The following is a 22,294-nucleotide window of genomic DNA, read 5'->3' as shown; positions in this document are numbered from 1 at the left end:
CCTACTTCGTTAGAGCGACAAGTCAAATAATCTGATGGTGTGTGTACTGAAGGTCTTACAGTACGAACACCACACCCAGGCTCTCATGTGTTCTTTGTATCTGACATCAAAAACCGCATTAATCGCATTTGTGGGGTCAGAAAACGTATTTATCAACCTTGACTGGAGTGTGGAACACACTCTGAAATTATGAAGGTAGAAAGACTGTAATACAGACAGCGAATCATTGTCTTAAGTGTGCTCAACAGGTACAAAATATTGCATCAGGCGAGCAGCCACAACCTGTTATAAAAATGTTCTTCAGTTGTAAGTAACCTTTTTTCTTTTATTGCACGACCGTTTTCAGAAGCTTCAGGCTCCAGCCTACAAGTGGGGCGCTGCGGGTGCTGTTCCTCCCCCCCCTCCCCTCCCCCCCCCCAACTCTCTTACGTTGTGTGGTGTGGGTTTGATCCCTCATGACAGACTGGCCTGAGCACCACACTCTCATGATGTTTTCACACTCTCATGATGTTTTAATTATTTGGTAGCACCTGATGATGGAGCCTGAAGCTTCCGGAACTGGTCGTGCAATAAAAAAGATACACTGCTTACAACTAAGGCGGATTTGTGTTCAAATAATGTGCTGATTAAGAACCAAGACTGAACTTATAACAGTCGAAGGGCATGAAAGGGAGGCAATAGGAGAGAAAGGAACAGACGGGGCTGTATGCTATCCTCCGTATTATTTAATATGTACATAAAACCTATAGTAAAGGAAACACGCGAAAAATTTGGAAAGTGAATTAAAGTTAGGGGGGAAGAAAGAAAAACTTTGATGTTTGCCGATGGCTACGTAATCCTGTCAGAAACAGGAAAGGACTTGCAAGATCAGGTGAACATAATGGACTGTATGTTGGAAAATGATTATAGGGTGAGCATTTCAAAATAAAAACAAGCGATATGGAGTGTAAACGAATTAGAACAGGCGGTTATGAAGAAATAAGATTGGGAAATGAGCCACTAACGGTAGTAAAGGAGTTTTGCTTTTTGGGAATAAAAACAACTTATGATGTTCGAAGTATAAGGGTATAAAGAGCATACTTACCACAAAGGGAAAATTAAGAGATATAAAAATTTCTCATCAATTTGTGTGTTAAGAAATCATTGGAAAATTATTTTTCTGGAGGGTAGATTGATTACAGTAAACAGGTTCAGGTGGATGTAGATTGCAGTAACTATCCAGAAATAAAAACCCTTGCACAGTTTAGAACAACGTGGAGAGGAGCATCGAAAGCAATTTCAAAAATGTTCAAATGTGTGTGAAATCTTATGGGACTAAACTGCTAAGGTCATCAGTCCCTAAGCTTACACACTGCTTAACCCAAATTATCCTAAGGACGAACACACACACACGCACACACCCATTCCCGAGGGAGGACTCGAACCTCAGCCGGGACCAGCCGCACAGTCCATGACTGCAGCGCCCTAGACCGCTCGGCTAATCCCGCGCGGCAAGGAATTTCAAATAAAAACCACAACAATAACAAGACATTGCGAAGTACCTCGGGTCTTCTGCTTGAAACTTATTACAAATGTTAGTTACTTCCTCCACGAAGTATGAAGTACGAAGCATACCAATAGGCCTGTCTGAAGCAAACAATCATTCTGACGTTAGGCTCTAAGGTCCCATCGACGTCGAGACCGTCAGGTATGGACTAGTAACTTGGCCTGAAGAGAATGCAAAAAGAAAAGATATGGCCACGTACTTCTCGTATGACCAGGCATTCGCCTTCACTGATTTAGAAATGTGTAAGCATGCTGTACCTTGTTTTCCTCCGTGTTTTCAATCGCTGAAATACCTCGTTCAATGAGACACGGATGGCAGAAAGTTTAATATAGTTTATAATTAGTTCTCCGAATCAGGCCTGTACGTGTTGTATGAGAAATACTTTTACGAACTCTGCGGTCGATTCCTTATAATACATGCAATCAACCAAAAGATAAATGAATGGAGACTTTGGTGGTATGGACTACCTACTTCAGGCGTCATCTCAGTTTACCATCTCGCTGTCGAAGGTCAGAACCTAGGTAGAAGACCTAAATTACGGTGGCTAGACGCTATGAACGGAGAACTAAGATCAAGAAGCCTAAATCCACAGGAAACGTTAGGGTTCATGTCTGGAAAACACGCTGGCCACTGTAGTCGAGCGATATTGTTATCCTGAAGGAAGTCATTCACAAGATATTCACAATTGTGCGCGAATTTTCGTCCGTGAAAACGAATGCCTCGCCAATATGCTGCCGATATGGCTGCACTATGGGTCGGAGGATGGCATTCACGTATCGTTCAGCCGTTACGAAGCCTTCCAAGACCGTCATTGGCTTTGCGTCGGCGCCACATAATGCCACCTAAAAACAGCAGGGAACGTCCACCTTGGTGCACTCGCTGGGAAGTGTGTCTAAGACGTTCAGTCTGACCTGGTTGCCTCCAAACACGTCTCCGATGATTGTCTGGTAGAAGCCATATGTGACACTGATCGGTGAAGAGAACGTGATGCCAATCCTGAGCGGTCGATTCGGCATGTTGCTGTGCCCATCTGTACTGCGCTGCATGGTGTCGTGGTTGCAAAGATGGATCTCGCTAGCCATGGACGTCGGAAGTGAAGCTGTGCACAGTTTGAGTCTCAACACGACGTCCTGTGGCTGCACGAAAAGCATTATTCAACAAGGTGGCGTTGCTGTCAGAATTCCTCCGAGCCATAATCCGTAGGTAGCGGTCATCCACTGCAGTAGTAGCCCTTGGGCGGTCTGAGCGAGGCATGTCATCGACATTTCCTGTCTCTCTGTATCTTCTCCATGTCCGAACAACATCGCTTTGGTTCACTCCGAGACGCCTGGACACTTCCCTTGTTGAAAGCCGTTACTGACACAAAGTAACAATGCGGACGTGATCAAACAGCGGTATTGACCGTCTAGGCATGGTTAACTACAGATAACACGAGCCGTATACCTCCTTCCTGGTGGAATGACTGGAACTGATCGGTTGTCTGACCCCCTCCGTCTAATAGGATCTCCTCATGCATGGATGTTTACAGTTCTGGGCGGGTTTAGTGACATCTCAGAACAATCAAGGGAATGTGTCTGTAATACAATATCCACAGTCAATGTCTGTTTTCAGGAGTTCTGGGAACGGGGGTGGGGCAAAACTTGTTTTGATCTGTGTAGATGGACCTATGATGTTCCGTTCAAAGTTGACGGGACACTCATCTCATGGAGAAATGTCGTTTTTAAGTACAGTTGCAATTACGAAGTTACTAATTAGTCAGTCTTCGTCGAAATTTGTCTGTCTATCTAAAATGTGTAAAAGCTCCGCGCTCTGGCCCTACACGGATAATCGGGCCCACCGACAGACGTGCCATCCTCTGCCAATGGCGTTGTTGGATGCGGTATGTAGGAGCATGTGGTCAGCGTACCTCTCTGCCGGCCATTGTCGGGTTTGTTGACCATGGAACCGCTACTAATAGATCGAGTAGCTCCACAGTTGACGTCACGACACTGAGCGCACGCCGTACTAGTCCTCCTACCAAGGAGAAATCTCTGGTAGTGCATAGAATCGAATTTGGGCTCCCTGCATGGCCGTCAGCCTCGCCTACCACTCAGCTTTGGAGGCGGACACCTAGTATATATATATAGGATAAAATTTTATTAGGGACATTCTTGCGGAGGCTCGTGTGGAGAGGCCGGAATACAAGAGGTTTCCTTCACATTGTGTCTTGCACCAGCTGTATCAGCTGTTGTTCCCTGGTTACTGACAGACATTCGGTTGTAGCCGTGAAAGAGAGACCGAGTGACGTCGTGCAGTGGTCAGCTACTGGACACGTTTTCGGGAGGGCAACGGTTCAAATCCACCTACGGTTTCACGTGATATCTATAAATCACTTACGGCAAATGTCGGACGGTCCCTTAAAAATGGGAACACGTGAATTTCTTTCCCATCCTCCATCTCGAATGATATCCTCGTTGACTTTACATTATACACTGATCTTCCTGCTCTCCTTCCTGCTCGAAAGGAAGACAAAACAATGTCTAACAGTATACAGTATATTTTCTTGCCGTTATTTCATAATGATGTTTATAATGAGAACCTGATTACAAAAAGTAATACACTAGACTCTTGCTAATCCGGCCATTCTTTGCACATATGGGTGGTGGATTAGCGGCAGTGACGGGTTACTGAGTGTTTTTAATTTACTGTAAACACCTAAGGATTACACTTTTTTGAATCCAAAGATGTATTCATTTTTATAGAAAACTTGGTCCTTGTGTGTATACATATGCAATACTACCAATCAGTATGAAACATGTCCAAAATTTTTAATTGTCACAGTGGTGATACACGACGCCAGTATGCTTTATCACAAAACAGTTTCACAAGCATTACGTCGGTACTGCCAAGTTTATGATTGTTGCACAATATACTTCAGGAAATGGCTGCTGCTTCTGCGCCAGAGTGTGAGATATTTACATGTTCTCTCCTCCAACGCCCTCTTCTCCATCGTTTTCATCTAACTTTCCCGTACGCTTTCCACTATCTCTTCGTCTGTTAAAGTTTGGTCGTAATTAATTCCTCATCCAACAGTGTTCTCAGCAGCAATGGCTTTCTGTGAAAAATCTCAATCGAACCTATCTCTAATTTCGGATTTCCGTCTGAGGTGAAACGTAACGTGTATCCTCTTAGAAGCCGTAATACCGAACCGTAAAGAAAGCCACAATTTGAAACATGCGAAGCATTGTTTAACATTGTAATTAACTAAGAACATAGTGAAACACAAAAATTCATTATTGTATGCATCGGAGGTTGAATGTCGGCCGGATTACCAAGAGAATGGACTACTGACGGTCGGATTAGCGAGCGTTCAGTGTAATATCATAATTTTTCGCCATTTTTCTACTATAATTTTCCATACAAATATCATAATAGGTATAGTTTCTTGTTGGAATAATTGTTGGATGTAAACGTAATTTTTAGGAAGCTTTTCGGAATAGGTAAGGGCAGTCTGGTTGGTGGAATGATTTTGGGGGAGGAGGAGGGGGAGGGGCGGGGGGAGACCAGAAAGCGAGGTAAGGGGAAGGAAGTCGGACGCGCCCTTTCACAGGAACCATCCCGGTATTTGTCTGAAGCGATTTAGGGAAATCACGGAAAATCTAAACCAGGATGACCGGACGTGGGTTTGAACCATCGTCCTCCAGAATGCGAGTTCACTGTGCTAACCACTGCGCCACCTCTCTCGGGAAGGGGAGTCTGTCATATGTTTTCGACAGAAATGTGAGTAAAAATGATAAAATAACTATTGGCTGCAAATATTCCATTCTTGAAGGAAGAATGGAAATCAATAGATAAAAAATGAAGTTCGTGGGATGACGATAAGAAATCTTGTACAAGTCCTCAGTTGAAACATCAGGGATGTCTTTTATATTTCTTATCCACAAATGTAAATCTACTTTTCTCGTCTTGTAGGAGGAAAATATAAAACATTTCACAGTTAAGGCTGTACGTTGCGACTTCGATGTCCAATGGAAAGTTAAATGAGCTACTGTAGAGGAAAAAGGCAAGGGTCTAATTCTCTAAAAGTGGTGGTCAAAGTAATTCCCTCCATTATTCGGAACAATCGACCATTACTGAAATGTCTTTCTCACATTGACGCATCAACTTTTTCGACACTTAACGTGGTTCACAATTGGATGATTTTTAAATGAAAGACACCCTAAATAAAATGTGAAATATTTTTCCGTAGAAGTAGTCCGTCTTGCAGTCTACAAACGATGTTAGTAGGATTTAAGTCTCCTGCCGTGATGTAACATCCGTCAAGTTGTAAGAACGTGAATGAATATGATTTGTGGTGGTAAAGGTCGTTTAGACGTTCAGTATGATCATGACGTTTATCTTTCCAGGTGTGCATTTCATTGTGCAATAATAACGGTACATCGGAGAGAGAGCGAGAGAGAGAGAGAGCGAGAAAACCGGTTGACCTTGGTAACTTCAAACGTTATGCATCTCCATGGAGTTTCACAACGTGAAGGTTCCTGTGAATTTCCGCCTGTAATGGCAGGATAAAGACAGTAGTGAGAATCACCTGTCATCAACCAGATGGGTTGTTAAGCGGATGAAGTGACACGTAAAAAATGGCTCTGAGCACTATGGGACTCAACTGCTGAGGTCATTAGTCCCCTAGAACTTAGAACTAGTTAAACCTAACTAACCTAAGGACATCACAAACATCCATGCCCGAGGCAGGATTCGAACCTGCGACCGTAGCGGTCTTGCGGTTCCAGACTGCAGCGCCTTTAATCGTACGGTCACTTCGGCTGGCTAAGTGACACGTACGTTCTTGCTTTAATAACTGTGGTGACAAAGCGGTCGTTGGAAACCGGAATTACACGCAAGACATGAGGCGAAAGTGGAACTGAATGTGTGATTTCTTCAGGCCTTTATACTACGTAAAAAGCTACAGGGCTCAAGAAAGCAGTTCGGCGATTTGAAGTATAATGGTACACAATTTACTTAAAATTCATAATCATTTAAAACTGGGCTGCGGAAAGAGGAGTGAATTTAGAGCCTCTAGGTAATAAAATTTCTTAATTCTACGCATTACTGATTGTGTGGCTCGTATCACTATTAACGTCGTTAACACAAATTCCAATGAGTGTGGTCGAACAGTTTGAATCTTGGGCCACAATCCGTGTCTGCATAACCAATTCATGTACATACACTCCTGGAAATTGAAATAAGAACACCGTGAATTCATTGTCCCAGGAAGGGGAAACTTTATTGACACATTCCTGGGGTCAGATACATCACATGATCACTCTGACAGAACCACAGGCACATAGACACAGGCAACAGAGCATGCACAATGTCGGCACTAGTACAGTGTATATCCACCTTTCGCAGCAATGCAGGCTGCTATTCTCCCATGGAGACGATCGTAGAGATGCTGGATGTAGTCCTGTGGAACGGCTTGCCATGCCATTTCCACTTGGCGCCTCAGTTGGACGAGCGTTCGTGCTGGACGTGCAGACCGCGTGAGACGACGCTTCATCCAGTCCCAAACATGCTCAATGGGGGACGGATCAGGAGATCTTGCTGGCCAGGGTAGTTGACTTACACCTTCTAGAGCACGTTGGGTGGCACGGGATACATGCGGACGTGCATTGTCCTGTTGGAACAGCAAGTTCCCTTGCCGGTCTAGGAATGGTAGAACGATGGGTTCGATGACGGTTTGGATGTACCGTGCACTATTCAGTGTCCCCTCGACGATCACCAGTGGTGTAAGGCCAGTGTAGGAGATCGCTCCCCACACCATGATGCCGGGTGTTGGCCCTGTGTGCCTCGGTCGTATGCAGTCCTGATTGTGGCGCTCACCTGCACGGCGCCAAACACGCATACGACCATCATTGGCACCAAGGCAGAAGCGACTCTCGTCGCTGAACACGACACGTCTCCATTCGTCCCTCCATTCACGCCTGTCGCGACACCACTGGAGGCGGGCTGCACGATGTTGGGGCGTGAGCGGAAGACGGCCTAACGGTGTGCGGGACCGTAGCCCAGCTTCATAGAGACGGTTGCGAATGGTCCTCGCCGATACCCCAGGAGCAACAGTGTCCCTAATTTGCTGGGAAGTGGCGGTGCGGTCCCCTACGGCACTGCGTAGGATCCTAGGGTCTTGGCGTGCATCCGTGCGTTGCTGCGGTCCGGTCCCAGGTCGACGGGAACGTGCACCTTCCGCCGACCACTGGCGACAACATCGATGTACTGTGGAGACCTCACGCCCCATGTGTTGAGCAATTCGGCGGTACGTCCACCCGGCCTCCCGCATGCCCACTATACGCCCTCGCTCAAAGTCCGTCAACTGCACATACGGTTCACGTCCACGCTGTCGCGGCATGCTACCAGTGTTAAAGACTGCGATGGAGCTCCGTATACCACGGCAAACTGGCTGACACTGACGGCGGCGGTGCACAAATGCTGCGCAGCTAGCGCCATTCGACGGCCAACACCGCGGTTCCTGGTGTGTCCGCTGTGCCGTGCGTGTGATCATTGCTTGTACAGCCCTCTCGCAGTGTCCGGAGCAAGTATGGTGGGTCTGACACACCGGTGTCAATGTGTTCTTTTTTCCATTTCCAGGTGTGTATTTGCAACGCCTTTTCCGGCAACAACAGACTCTTTTCAGATATATTTATTAGGTTGTTTCATAATTTCGTAACGTTTTCCAGTAAGTTTAGTAAATAGGGACTTCAGTCATCAATACTGCGTTCTCCTTCACCATTTACTACAGCCTGCCGAAGTTGGAAAAACTTTTCGATTCCGTGACCATAGAAAGCACGTGGTATTGAGGAGTAGAACTCGTCGAGCCCTGTTCGCAACGTATTTTCATCCGGAAAGGAAGATCCTTGAAGGTTGTTGGACAGAGGGCGGGAAAGGTGAAAATCAGAGATGTCAAGATCAGGCGAATAATGTGGGTGGTGAATGGCTTCCGAACCCTGTTCCTGTATAGTGTTCTTTGTTAGGCCAGAAGAATGCGGGTGGGTGTTACGTGAAGTAGCATCACTTCAGTCTTCCTGGTCGTTGTTCTAGGATTGCATCTACAGAACGTCTGAGCTTCCGACGATAAATGTCAACAGTGATGGTTACCCCTCGGGAAGCAATTCGTTGTACACCACAGTGTCGTTGTTCCGCCGGATGCGTAATATTATATTTTGTGGATGTGCGCAGGTTTGTGTACGGAAAGGTGCTGCTTTGTTTGGGCTCAACCATTCCTTTCTTTTCCTTACGTTAGCATAAGGACACCATTTCTCGTCACCAGTAACGATACAGGGTAGGAATGGTCGGTGTTGTTCACGAGCCAATTGATGACGATCAAGCAAAGAGACTTTCGTGATTCTGATTTAGATCGTGCCGTACCCTTATGCATCCCAATGCCACACGATGGTGGAATGATCACAGTTCATGACATTTGCCAGTCCCCCAGTACACTGACGTGTTTCATTGTGGATTAATGCGTTTGAACGATCTTCATCAAACTCCAAACGTCTTCCTGAACATGGAGAGTTACTAATGTCAAAACGATTCTTCTTAATATGAGAAAACCATTGTGTTACCGTGCTCTGTCCGTTGGTATTATCCCATACACAACACAAATGTTTCTGGCTGCCCCTGCTGCTTTCATCACTCTACTGATCTCAAACAGATGAGTATGTCGCAAATGTTCAGATTTCTCCACTTGCCATTCTATTTTCTAGCTTCCCCAGCTCCACTCACTACCTCCAAATGACAAAATCACAGTACGTAAACTCAAACAGCAACAATGAACTACAAATAAATATAAAAATCGATAAATAAGCCGAAAACAGTCGTAATTTCAACATGCAAAATAAAATACGCTACGAACTTATGCTCCAAGCTAATACATGATGTTTAGAGCAGCGCTGGGGAACACTGCGAATAAACTGTCAAATGTAGTTACTGTCACATTCACGTGGAATACTGCAAGTATCTGGGACACTTAAGCTATGTCTGTATTTCATATGGGGCAACATCTCTTCAAATCAGGTGCTAAAGATTTCGCGTGTAAATACTGTAATGATCAAAATAATGGTCTTTTCCCTTGTGTCTTCAGTCTTCTTCTTCTTCTTCATCATCATCTTCTTCTTCTTCTTCTTCTGCTTTCCTATGAACATTCGAATCCCTTGTTCTTTATTTCCTGATCCGGGCATTATTTGTTTTTAGCTTTGTGTCGAATTATCCTTCTGCGGCCAAAGAGACCAGCTTTACTCACAGAGAACAAATGTGAATGCCATTTGTCTGAACTGTGTAATATTTTTTTTGTCTTATCACAATTTATCTGCGTTGTATCGTTCTATGACGGTGAGATTGAAAAATACCATGGTATTCCCGTAAATGAGCGTGATAAACCATCCAGAAACTACACTGAGACAATCTATTACATTTGACCGATGGTTTTCAACCCAGCGCGCGAAATGTTTGGAGTCTCAATCACCTTCCTTTCTCATAAAACATGGCGCAGCACTATAATCTTCACGAGGAGGTCGTTCACTGGTTCTTCATTCGTTTATATTTCTTTATCTACGAGAGCAGCTTACGATTTTTTAGAATAATAATAAACCCCTCAGTTTCAAATACGGTGACCCTCGCTTCCTTTCCCTCGACGGACTGCAGGTCGCCGACAGCTGTGCGTGCAGAACTCATCAATCAGTCAGCATTCCTGGCAGTTAGCTACTTCTTGGTGGTTATTGAAGACAGCACTCGTCTGCCTCAAACTAGTTCTCATTAATTAACTCTGTCTCTTACGTCCCGCCAGCAGACAACACTCGCCAGCTATTCACTGGTTTCTGTATTCGCTACAAGTGATTAAAACATCACGGTTCCACTGCACCGTTCGTTAACACTATAACATAGATGCAACATAGTGTTTCGTGCCGGTTTTTATATTTTGTAAAAAAAAGTTTAGATATTCCACGTATTTAATTCTGTAGTTCCGATAATCTGACGTTTTCGTGAAACTGCATGCTACGTGACAGTCGTTTCGTTGTAAACGTATATTGTCAAGTTGAATTAAATGTCCTAAGAGCATTTACCGTTTCAGTTGTCTACAAAAATTACATTTGCGCCAACGATGATACGTCATCCCCAGCACTTATTTTGGTATGTTTGGTCGGTTTCTAATCGTTCCTTCCCAAGCGTTTCCATCACGTTGCCTAGTACGAAAACTACTCATGAAGGTATAAGAAGGAGGTCATGACAACAGGAACGTGAAGGCGATGTCAGACATAACAGTTGCCCCAAAATTAGCGTCTGGTGGAAGTGTTTTGAAGAAAAATACCAGATTGTGTTATTTACGGTCGTGCTAATCATTCTGACTATATGTGGTCCAAAGTGTAGAACGATATTTTCTGTTATAAACATGGGTTCTGGTTGCTTTTAGTGCAGTGGTTTCGTCTCTGTGACTCAATTTTGGATTAAATATCAACACAGGCCTAAAAGGTCTCTCAGTGAACGCCTGGGAAGGAAAGACTGGAAACCGACTAAACGTAGCAAAATATGTTTTCAATATTTTCGGTAAGAGGACATAGACCGAACATCAGTTTCGACACTCCGTATTGATAAAAATGCTCGATTACGAAAGCAGCCCTGTCAAATTACATACTTGTCTCTTCGATCATTTGAGACATTTGAGGGTGCAGGGAGGGTGGGGGGGGGGCGCTATGGAATGTAACGGATCCGAGATATTTATGTAAAAACTTTTAGTGCTTTTTTTCAAACAAAACTATCGATATTAACTAGACTGGCAATGGCAAGGAAAACGTTTCTGAAGAAGAGAAATTTGTTAACATCGCGTATAGATTTAAGTGTCATGAATTTGCTTCTGAAAGTATTTGTATGGAGTGTAACCATGTATGGAAGTGAAACATGGACGATAAATAGTTTGGACTAGAAGAGAATAGAAGCTTTCGAAATGTGGTGGTATAGCAGAATGCTGAAGATTAGATGGGTGGATCACATAACTAATGAGGAGGTCCTGAAGAGAATTGGGGAGAAGAGAAATTTGTGGCACAACTTGACTAGAAGAAGGGATCGGTTGGTAGGACATGTTCTGAGGCATCAAGGGATTACCAATATAGTATTGGAGGGCAGCGTGGGGGGTAAAAATCGTTGAGGGAGACCAAGAGATGAATACACTACGTAGATTCAGAAGGATATAGGTTGCAGTAGGTAATGGGGGATGAAGAAGCTTGCACAGGATAGAGTAGCATGAAGAGCTGCATCAAACCCAGGACTGAAGACCACAAAATCAAAAACATCGTTATCAAAAAAATGTTCAAATGTGTGTGAAATCTTAAGGGACTTAAATGCTAAGGTCATGAGTCCCTAAGCTTACACACTACTTAACCTAAATTATCCTAAGGACGAACACATACATCCATGTCCGAGGGAGGACTCGAACCTCCGCCGGGACCAGCCGCACAGTCCATGACTGTAGCGCCTTAGACCACATCGTTATTAACATTCTAGACCTTTATTCTTCATGTATAAGTATCTACCTCTCAACGTAGTCACCCTGGCGACGAGCGCATTTCTCCCAACGAGAGACGAGCTTCTTTATACCGTCACTGTAGAATGTCTGAGTCTGTTGGTGGAGCCACAAAGTCACGTCTGCTTGCGCCGCAAATATCGCACGATGGTGAGCAAAATAATTTTAAAACGGATTTTGTAGACACTTTATTGTTATTTGTTCAGCTAGAATCCTGCAGTTTAATCCGCACGATCCTGAATGATGGTCAGGAGAGTAGTATAGAATGCCTAAAAATGTACTGTATGAAAATAATATTGTAGCCACGGTGAAACTGTTGGCTTTTTCTTTGATATATGCTGAAAGATGCACTGGTGGCAACTAAGAATGAGTTACTGAAGACAGTGCCATCCTCGAAGACACCGTATCCTTTTCGGCACATGGTGAGTCAAAACTCAGATTCTTATTAAAATCTCCGTGTTAGGCTGTCTTGTGCTTCTGGCCATAGGAAAGTTTATTCTGGGACCGCTGGTCTACTATTGACACTATTTTTTGTCGACGTCAGGCACAGCTGTTCTACAGAGATCAATGTTTCCTGTGTCCACGCGGACGACCTTAGGTTTAGAGAACATTGATCTATACCCGTTCCCTACACCGTAGTATGGAATCGGCATGACATAAGAACAGCAACAGAAGCACATCAAGACATTTTTCTCCTGTATTTACATCTGCGTACACACTGTTGTGTCGCGAGAGCATGGAATTGCTACTAACTTCAACTAAGCCTCTCATTTCTCTAACCTTACCACATTATTAATTTCATCTTACTCATCATTCCGTTTTTATGAGAACAACCCTCACTGATTTATATCTCAGAGCACAGTGTTTCCATCATCCGGCCTGCAAGAGAGCCGTTTTATATACTTTGAGGTACATTAATAATACTGTCTCCGACGAGAACCACTTTGACTCCGAAGCCTCTGAAGTATGTGTTCCCGATGAGAGCCGTTTTAAATACAGTGACATAGAGCTAAAACTTTCTCTTGCGAGAACCACTCGGAATCCGAAATTAATCATCTGAAGTACCTGTTTCCGGAGAGCGGCTATTGTTCACATGATATAAAGTCGACGCTCTCCAAGAAATGGAAACACGGAAACACTGAACATTCACGTGATGAGACACCGGTTGTACTCCTTCCTTTCTGGGGTGCTACATCCAGCGAAATGGGCAGAGTCCTGTGCAGAACGGGAGTAAGGCCTATTTTCCACTATTTAAGAAGATAAAGGAAATGTTGCGCTTGGTTAAGGACAGTCTCGGCATCAGGGCGCGTAGGATATATCATAACCCCTGTGAGAGCGGAAGTATATCCGTAAAGTTACCAAGCGCTCTGCATCACATCAGCGGCACATAAAAAATCGTGAACTTGGTAAACCAGCAGTTGCTGTGTACAGCCTCACAAACAGTAATCTACAGATGTCCTATATTCGTTGATTTATTGCTGTAATTTCACTCCGTGTGTTTTTGAAGGTGATTAGTAAGATCAGCTTCACGAATATTATTAATGACCTTAAAAAATTCCATTACTTAGGTAAATATGGTAATCATTACTGACCTTCTCGTACAGTGTATCTCACTGTGCGCTAGCTTGTGACACAGGGAGGTGACCCAGACCCGGATGAAATCGGCGCAGTCTCAGAGTTTCCAGTCACACGGATCGATACTTTCACACAAATTTCAATCACAAATCCCGGCAGAAGGGAGGAGTTGTCAAAACATTGGTGGTCCGGTGCAAAAGAATATGACAAACACAGTACTTGGGCCACAGCAAGATCATTTAAGAACTGCTTTCAGAAGAAACGGCTATTCTGACAAAGAGGTAAATAAGGCAGTTCACCCTAAAAGGTCTAGAGTTTCTTATGGAAAAGGACCAACTAAAACAAAATTTCCCTTTCCATTTCTAAAAATAATCACAGATTGCATCACTACAGTGCTCAGAAAACTCGGTATTGTTGCAAAGCTTAAACCAACAAGAGAGGTGCGCGAATATCTGGACACTGCAAAGGACCTACGTGGTCCCCTTGTCACAACAGGAGTACCCGTATATAAAATCCTTTGGACTTGAGACCATGTGTACGTAGGAAGTATTCGCTTAGTGAATAATTTCGTAGCGTTCTCCCGTAAGTTTATCAAACACAAGAGACGCACATAACAGACACTTTAGTCATCAATACTTTGTTCTCCTTCATCGTTTACTAGAGTCTGCCAACGTTGGGGTAACTTTTCGACTCCGTGACTGTAGAAATCACGTGGTTTTGAGTAGAAGAAATCGTCGAGCCACGTTCGGAATGCATTTTCATCCGGAAAGGAAGATCCCTGGAGGTTGTTCGTCACAGCGCGGAAAAGGTGAAAATATGAGGGGGCAATAGCACGTGAATGTAATGGATGTGGAATGGTTTCTGAACCTAATTCCTGTATAATGTTTTTTGTCAGTCTAGAAGAATGCGGGTGGACATTATATTGGAGTAGCATCGCGTCACGCAGTCTCGTCGTGGTCCAGTGGCGAGCGTGGTTGCCTCTGGATCACTTGGCCTCGGATCCGATTCCCGGCCGGGTTGGGGATTTTCTGTGCCAGGGGCCTGGGTGTTTGTGTCGTCCTTATCATTTCCTCATCATCATCATCATCATCATCATCATCATCATCATTCGTGACAGTGGTTAGATTGGACTGGTTAAAGAATATTGGGCTGTGTAAAAATTGGGACTTTGCACCGGCGCTGATGACACCGCAGTTGAGCGCCCACAAACCAAGCATCATCATCATCATCTCAAGCAATCTTCCGGGTCGTTGTTCTTTGATTGCGTCTACAAGACGTCTCAGCTGTTCACAATAACCGTCAGCTCTGACTGTTACACACCGGGGAAGCAATTCGTAGTACACTACAACATCGCTGTTCCACCAGATGCATAATATTGTCTTTGGTGGAAGTGCGCAGCTCTTTGTACTGGGAGCTGCACTCAGCCAACCCCTTTTTCCCCTGTGTTAGCATAAAGGCACCATTTCATGTCACCAGTAACGATAAAAGATAGGAATCGTCGGTGTTATTCACATCCAAATGGTAACAAGAAAGCAGAAATACACCTATGGCCAACCGCTGATTTTCGTGATTTTGGCTTAGAGCACATAGTACCCACACACGAAATTTCTGAGCCTTCTCCACTGCGTGCAAATATCGCACGTTGGTGAAACGAACACTGTTCATCACATCTGCCAGTTCTCGAGAATACTGACGAGTATAATTGTGGATTAATGCATTTAAAAGATCTTCATCGAACGCCGAAGGTCTTATTGAATGCCGAGAACCACTACTGTCAAAACGATACTTCTTAAAACTAGAAAACCTTTTACTTGACGTTCTCTGTCCCATGAAGTTATCCCCGCACACGGAGCAAAAGTATCTGACTGCCCCCGCTGCTGTCGTCCCTCTGTTGAACTGAAACAGATTTCTCCATTTGACACTCAATTTTCTAGCGTCCCCAGCTGCACTCACTATTTCCAAATTGAAAAATGACAATATGTAAACTCAAATAGCAACATTGAATTGCAAATAAAAAGGACAATCCATAAATGAATCCAGAGCAAACGGAATATCAATATGCAAAATAAAAACGATATGATGTGCCAACCTAACATAAAAAAAATAGCATTTGCGTTAAGGAATACAAGAGTAATTCTGTCGTTCAAAAGATGGATAAATCATCAGTAGTAGGCAAAGCACCGATAGCAGAGAATCACAAAATCTCTCTTTCTGGCGCTGTGGTTTTAGTAAGGCTTAATCATTACTACGTTAGGATGCACTGAGATGTCACAGCAATTCAAAAGCACAAAAACAAACTTTAACATAAAAGAAGGTCGATTGAAATAAGGTACGCATCGTCCTTAGTGCTATATAAAACGGGCAGCGCCAACTCTTTCCCACTACAAATCCCTTAACATTCATTGGCGCGACCCCGCGAACTTACGCAGAGGTCTGGTGACGTCACGAAGCGACCGTTGCGTGGATAGATACGAGGGCGTACTGAAAAGTAGTTCCTCCGAATTTTTTTTCTGTTTGCAATAGCGTTTTAAGTATTAGATGTTACTCGGTCGACTTTTACACTTCACTCATTCATGCAAGTTGCAACCCTCTGCCGCTAGAGGGCTCCGAATTGTAGTGCGTAACGTGGTTGTGCATAACGTAACTATGTCGGTGCGAAAGAAACTAAAAGTGTGAACTCTAAGAGTTCGACCACTGTCCTCATCAGCATTGCAATGCGAAAACACAGACGAGTATGCAACACAATTCAACAAAAATGTTCAAATGTGTGTGAAATCCTATGGGACTCAACTGCTAAGGTCATCAGTCCCTAAGCTTACACACTACTTAACCTAAATTATCTTAAGCACAAACACACACACCCATGCTCGAGGGAGACTCGAACCTCCGCCGGGACCAGCCGCACAGTCCATGACTGCAGCGCCTAAGACCGCTCGGCTAATCCCGCGCGGCTACAATGCAACAATCCGACGCCTTGTGTTCACTGTCGTCGAACATTCTTCATATAAGTCCGACTTTGCCCCACTCGAGTTTCACCTGTCTCCAAAACGTAAACAATATCTTCCAGAAATTCACTTAGACAGTGATGTGGCGATGCAAGCGGAGCTGATTTTGTGGCTCCCTCAACAAAGTCAAACATTCTGCAGTGACGGTATCAACTAAAAGATCTGTCACTGGAGAAATGTGTTCGACGCCATGGTGACTATGTTGAGAAATAAGTATGTAGACATGAAGAATTAAGACACACAATGTTATGAAACATTGTTTTATAAAACTTCATCAACTTTCACGCAAACAATTCGGGAGGCATTAGATTTCAGCATGCCCTCTTATAAACAATTGGGTTTTCTGAACTTGTTTGAGATTGTAACTGTCTTATGAGACACTAAAGCCTCTGATGATGCACTCGAAGACGAAACGTTAGGCAGAGAATTACGGCTTCGGCCACGCCCGTGAGAAAAATGTTAGCAATAACGCAAATACCAGCAGTGAAAGCTTGCATCTGAAATTAAGAGAGTATTTTGCAACTCTTGCAGAATGGCACTGCCACACTTTGTAAAAATACTGAATTATTACAAAAAGAATTAGTTTTTTCGTGAAAACAGTTTTCTTTCACCGACAGGTTGAGAAATTGCACATGGCATTCGTAATATTTTAGTAAATGAGAAGGCCTCAACCCAGCGAAGGAAACCCTTTGTGGACAATAACCCTCATGGGAACCTCCCTCAATGCCATTGTAGTTATGTCATGGACCTTCACTTGGTTGGTAGAAGGAAAGAGAGAAGATTAATGTCCTGGCAGCGATAAAGTCATAGGAGATGGAGCACAAGACTGCAGCTGGGACGTCTGAGACATGAAATATGTAGTGTCCTTTTCGAAAGAACCAGTTCGATATTTGCCATAAGGAATTTACGAAAACGTAAATCTAGATGACTTGATGAGAATCTGAGGCAGTATTCTCCACAGTTTGTGCCAAGAGCCTTCCGGCTTCGTGACCTCATTCGATGCTTGTTTCGATTGCAAGGCCGGCGGCAATCCAATATGAGCATGCTTGAGAAAGTTACCGTTAAACTAAGCATTAGTCAGCAATGCCTTTAAATGGAACCTACATTGACAGTTGCGGGTTCCTTTTAAGGAGAAAGGGAGCGTTAATCGGATCAGCAGAAGATGCTAACAGGCAATTCGGTTGAATAGGTGACGAATCCGAGGAAGATATTCAAATGTAAGGACAGACCAAGGGCAGAATTTTGTAGCCCATCAGGGAGAAGCGAGACAGAGACATATTACTACCCGAAGACGAGGCGTTGCTACACCTGGGAGCAGACATTTCAACTTCATTAAGAAGGTCACCTAAGACTTTCGTCGTAAGCGTAAGTGATGAGGTTCTGCGAGTCATTGTAAGTAAGTGGAAGAGAGAAGGCCGGAAAACTGAATTCGGCCTTCCCAAGTTGTATCATCGCGGGAGACCGTAACACAGCTCCTCCTTTCGGTCATCACACGAACGCTGAAATTGGAGATATTGAAATAAGCGATCCACAGAATATAAAACGTACTAAATTTTCTCACCTTTAGAAAGGTAACTTGAAGAGGTACCTCCGAGGTTCTACAGATATTATGTAAAAGGAACGGCTCCCCGGCCGGTGTGGCCGAGCGGTTCTAGGCGCTTCAGTCTGGAACCGCGCGGCTGCTACGGTCGCAGGTTCGAATCCTGCCTCGGGCATGGATGTGTGTGATGTCCTTAGGTTAGTTAGGTTTAAGTAGTTCTAAGTTCTAGAGGACTGATGACCTCAGCTGTTAAGTCCCATAAGGCTTAGAGCCATTTGAACCATTTTTTTGTGTTGTTCCATGATCATTTGGGCAACAACTTTTCAGTATTCATATGTAAGACGCAGAAACATGGTGTACTGTCGATCATTCACAAACTTTCACAGTGTTAGGGAAGATACAGCAATAGCAGGTAACGTAAACGTTTTTCTAGAGCAGCTGATACGACACCGAACTGAAATACGCCAAACAGCCACGGTGGTGCTCACGACTCCGGCGCGTGCCGCCAGCGGGACGCAGGTGCGACGGTGGTAATAATCGGGGCGCCGCTGAGCCGTCCAAAATACGGCGAATGGCCCGCAGAGGGCAGGTGCGGCGGCCGCGGGCTCAGCTATCTTGATCCTCGATGAACGTGGGGCCGCGATTTACCACGGTTTAACAGCCGCCCCGCGCCGCCAAATTGGCGTAATTGGCGGACGCGCGGCACAAAGCAAGAGCGCCGCTCGCCTAATTATTAGCAAATGAGTGAGATGAATGGTCGGCGGGGCGTGGGACGCGGCTTTCTGCCAGGGCTGACCACGCGGGCGGCGCAGGTGTCCGCCCGGCAGGGCAGAGTGGGCGGCAAACGTTATCACTGTGCCTATCGACCAGCGACCCGCTTCTGAGAGCCACTCACCCGTATGCAAGCACTCGCGCGGCCGTGGCAACACTATTCGATAGCTACATATTCCGTTAGTGGCTGGAGTTCCCGTCTATGTACAGCTACGAGAGCAGCGACCACTGACACGTCGATTTACTCTATCGGAATCCTCTGTTAATAGGTCTCGGATTATAACAGAGGGATAGCGGCTATATTGACCCATCATTTATTGTAATTGCAAAAAAGGATGAGGTAAGGTATCAAAAATTTTACTTTAATGCTTTACAATGAAGTAAAAGCAATTAAAAAAAAGATACAAAGTCATTAAGATACAGCGTTCAGAGAACTTATAAGACACGACAGGGTTATATAGGTAAAGAACATGAGGGACTGAAGAGTCTCAGAAGCCTCATACAACTAGGATTATTACTTCAAAATGGTTCAAACGGCTCTGAGCACTATGGGACTTATCATCTGTGGTCATCAGTCTCCTAGAACTTAGAACTAATTAAATCTAACTAACCTAAGGACATCACACACATCCATGCCCGAGGCAGGATTCGAACCTGCGACCGTAGCGGTCGCGCGGTTCCAGATTGAAGCGCATAGAACCGCTCGGCCACACCGGCCGGCTTTTTACTTCTGGTGATACTTTTAAAAACAGCTCTTTTTTATTAACATACAAAAAATACTACACTCTGAGTAGGTTCTAGATTCCACTTCTGCAGACAAGCAAGGTTCACAATTGTCTCTTGAACTGACAATCTCACTGACAGTGAGAATCTGTATTCTTAAAATGTAAGTCGTTTGGTACCGAAAATACTGTCTTTCTTCTCTTTGGAGTTGAAAGAACAGAATTTTAATCTTGTTTGGTCCTCCTCAATCTTTGGTGAACATCTGTTTTCCAACTGTGAGTAGACAGAGCGCAGTAAACGTAAATGTTGTGTGACTAGGGCCTCCCGCCGGGCAGACCGTTCGCCCGATGCAAGACTTTCGATTTGACGCATTTTCGATGACTTGCGCGTCGATGGGGATGAAATGATTATGATTAGGACAACACAACGCCCAGTCCCTGAGCGGAGAAAATCTCCGACCCAGCCGGGAATCGAACCTGGGCTCTTAGGATTGACATTCTGTCGCTCTGACCAGTCAGCTACCGTGGGCGGACGGAGAGTGCAATTATGAGTTTCAAATAAATGAGGCAATTTTTCAACACATTTTTATACATAGGTTCTTGTATGCCCTTGACAACAGTAACCGATCAGAGACGGTATTAGAAGTTGGACGCCTGCCTTGCTAGGCGCACTTGAGACTGGCCTGTCCTTTCCATCAATAAGCAATGACAGTAATTAAAATCTGTAACTATTATTTCTTCGTGAACTGAGTGACACAACTTATTATTAACAAGTTCTCAATGCAAGTAATGTCATCAGTTCGTTTGAAGATACACATTAACACTCAAACTGTAAATATAAGGACCGGCCGATGTGGCCGAGCGGTTCTAGGCGCTTCAGTCTGGAGCCGTACGACCGCTACGGTCGCAGGTTCGAATCCTGCCTCGGGCATGGATGTGTGTGATGTCCTTAGGTTAGTTAGGTTTAAGTAGTTCTAAATTCTAGGGGACTGATGAACTCAGATGTTAAGCCCCATAGTTCTCAGAGCCATATGAACCATTTTTGTAAATATGAGTAATACAAGGTTCTCTTCTTGGTGCCCAGCGTTGTAGGCGATTCCCTACAGTCTCTGTCTCTGTTCCAGTTCGATACGGTGCTTGCTCGCCCGGCTGTTCTCACACTCTGTGACCATCGGGAGCGCCGTATTTTACGTTTTAGTATGAAATATGGGACTTCGCAAGAGTCATTTCTACCATTGCATCAAACAGTCTGTACTAATACTTTTTTATTTTCTGTTTATTTCATAAAGAGACTTCCACATGTCAGCTATATCAACTCCACCCATGTGTTCATTATAATCTTGTACAACTACAAGTGCCCCAACTTCAATCTTTGTCCCATCATCCTGGGGTCTGGGTACACTGCATATTTCATTTTTCAGATAATTTGAAAGCAAGTGAAGTCAATGCCCTTGACCAGAAGGGACTGCTATGATCTACTTAATTATATTTTAACGTATAATTGAATATTACACTGAAGCTCCAAACAAACTTGTATTGGCGAGCGTATTCAAATACAGAGATATGCAAACAGGCAGACTACGGCGCTGCAGTCGGCAACGCCAATATAAGACAACAAGTGTCTGGCGCAGTTGTTAGATCGGTTACTGCTGCTACAATGGCAGGTTATCAAGATTTAAGTGAGTTTGGACGAGGTTTTATAGTCGGTGCACGAGCGACGGGACACAGCATCTCCGAAGTAGCAATGAAGTGGGGATTTTCCGTACGACTATTTCAGGAGTGTAGCTTCAATATCAGGAATCGGTAAAAATCAAATCTCCGACTTTGCTGCGGACGGAAAAAGATCCTGCAAGAATGCGACCAACGACGACTGAAGAGAAACGTTCAACGCGACAGAAGTGCTACCCTTCCGCAAATCGCTGCAGATTCCAGTGCTGGGCCATCAACAAGTATTAGTATGCGAACCATTCAACGAAACTTCATCGATATGGGCTTTCGGAGCCGAAGGCCCACTCGTGTATCCTTGATGACTGCACGATACAAAGCTTTACAACTCGCCCGTGCCCGCCAACACCGACACTGGACTGTTGATGACTGGATACATGTTGCTTGGTCGGACGAGTCTCGTTTCAAATTGTATCGAGCGGATTGACGTGTACGGGTATGGAGACAGCCTCACGAATCCATGGACCCTGCATGTCAGCAGGGGACTGTTCAAGCTGGTGAAGGCTCTGTAATGGTGTGTGGCGTGTGCAGTTGGAGTGATATGGGACTCCTGATACGTCTAGATACGACTCTGTCAGGTGACACGTAGGTAAGCATCCTGTCTGATACCCTGCATCTATTCATGTCCATGACTTGGACAATTCCAGCCGGACAATGCGACACCCCACAGATCCAGTATTACTACAGTGTGGCTCCAGGAACACTCTTCTCGGTTTAAACACTTTGGCTGTCCACCAAACTCCCTAGACATGAACATTTTTAGCATATCTGGAATGCCTTGCAACGTGCTATTCAGGAAAGATCTCCACGCCCTCGTACTCTTACTGATTTATGGACAGCCCTACAGTATTCATGGTGTCAGTTTCC

Source organism: Schistocerca americana, chromosome 1 (assembly GCF_021461395.2).
Source record: "Schistocerca americana isolate TAMUIC-IGC-003095 chromosome 1, iqSchAmer2.1, whole genome shotgun sequence".
In the NCBI taxonomy this organism is placed as follows: Eukaryota; Metazoa; Arthropoda; class Insecta; order Orthoptera; family Acrididae; genus Schistocerca; species Schistocerca americana.
The sequence above is the reverse complement of the archived record's forward strand: the minus strand, read 5'-3'. Positions refer to the sequence as shown.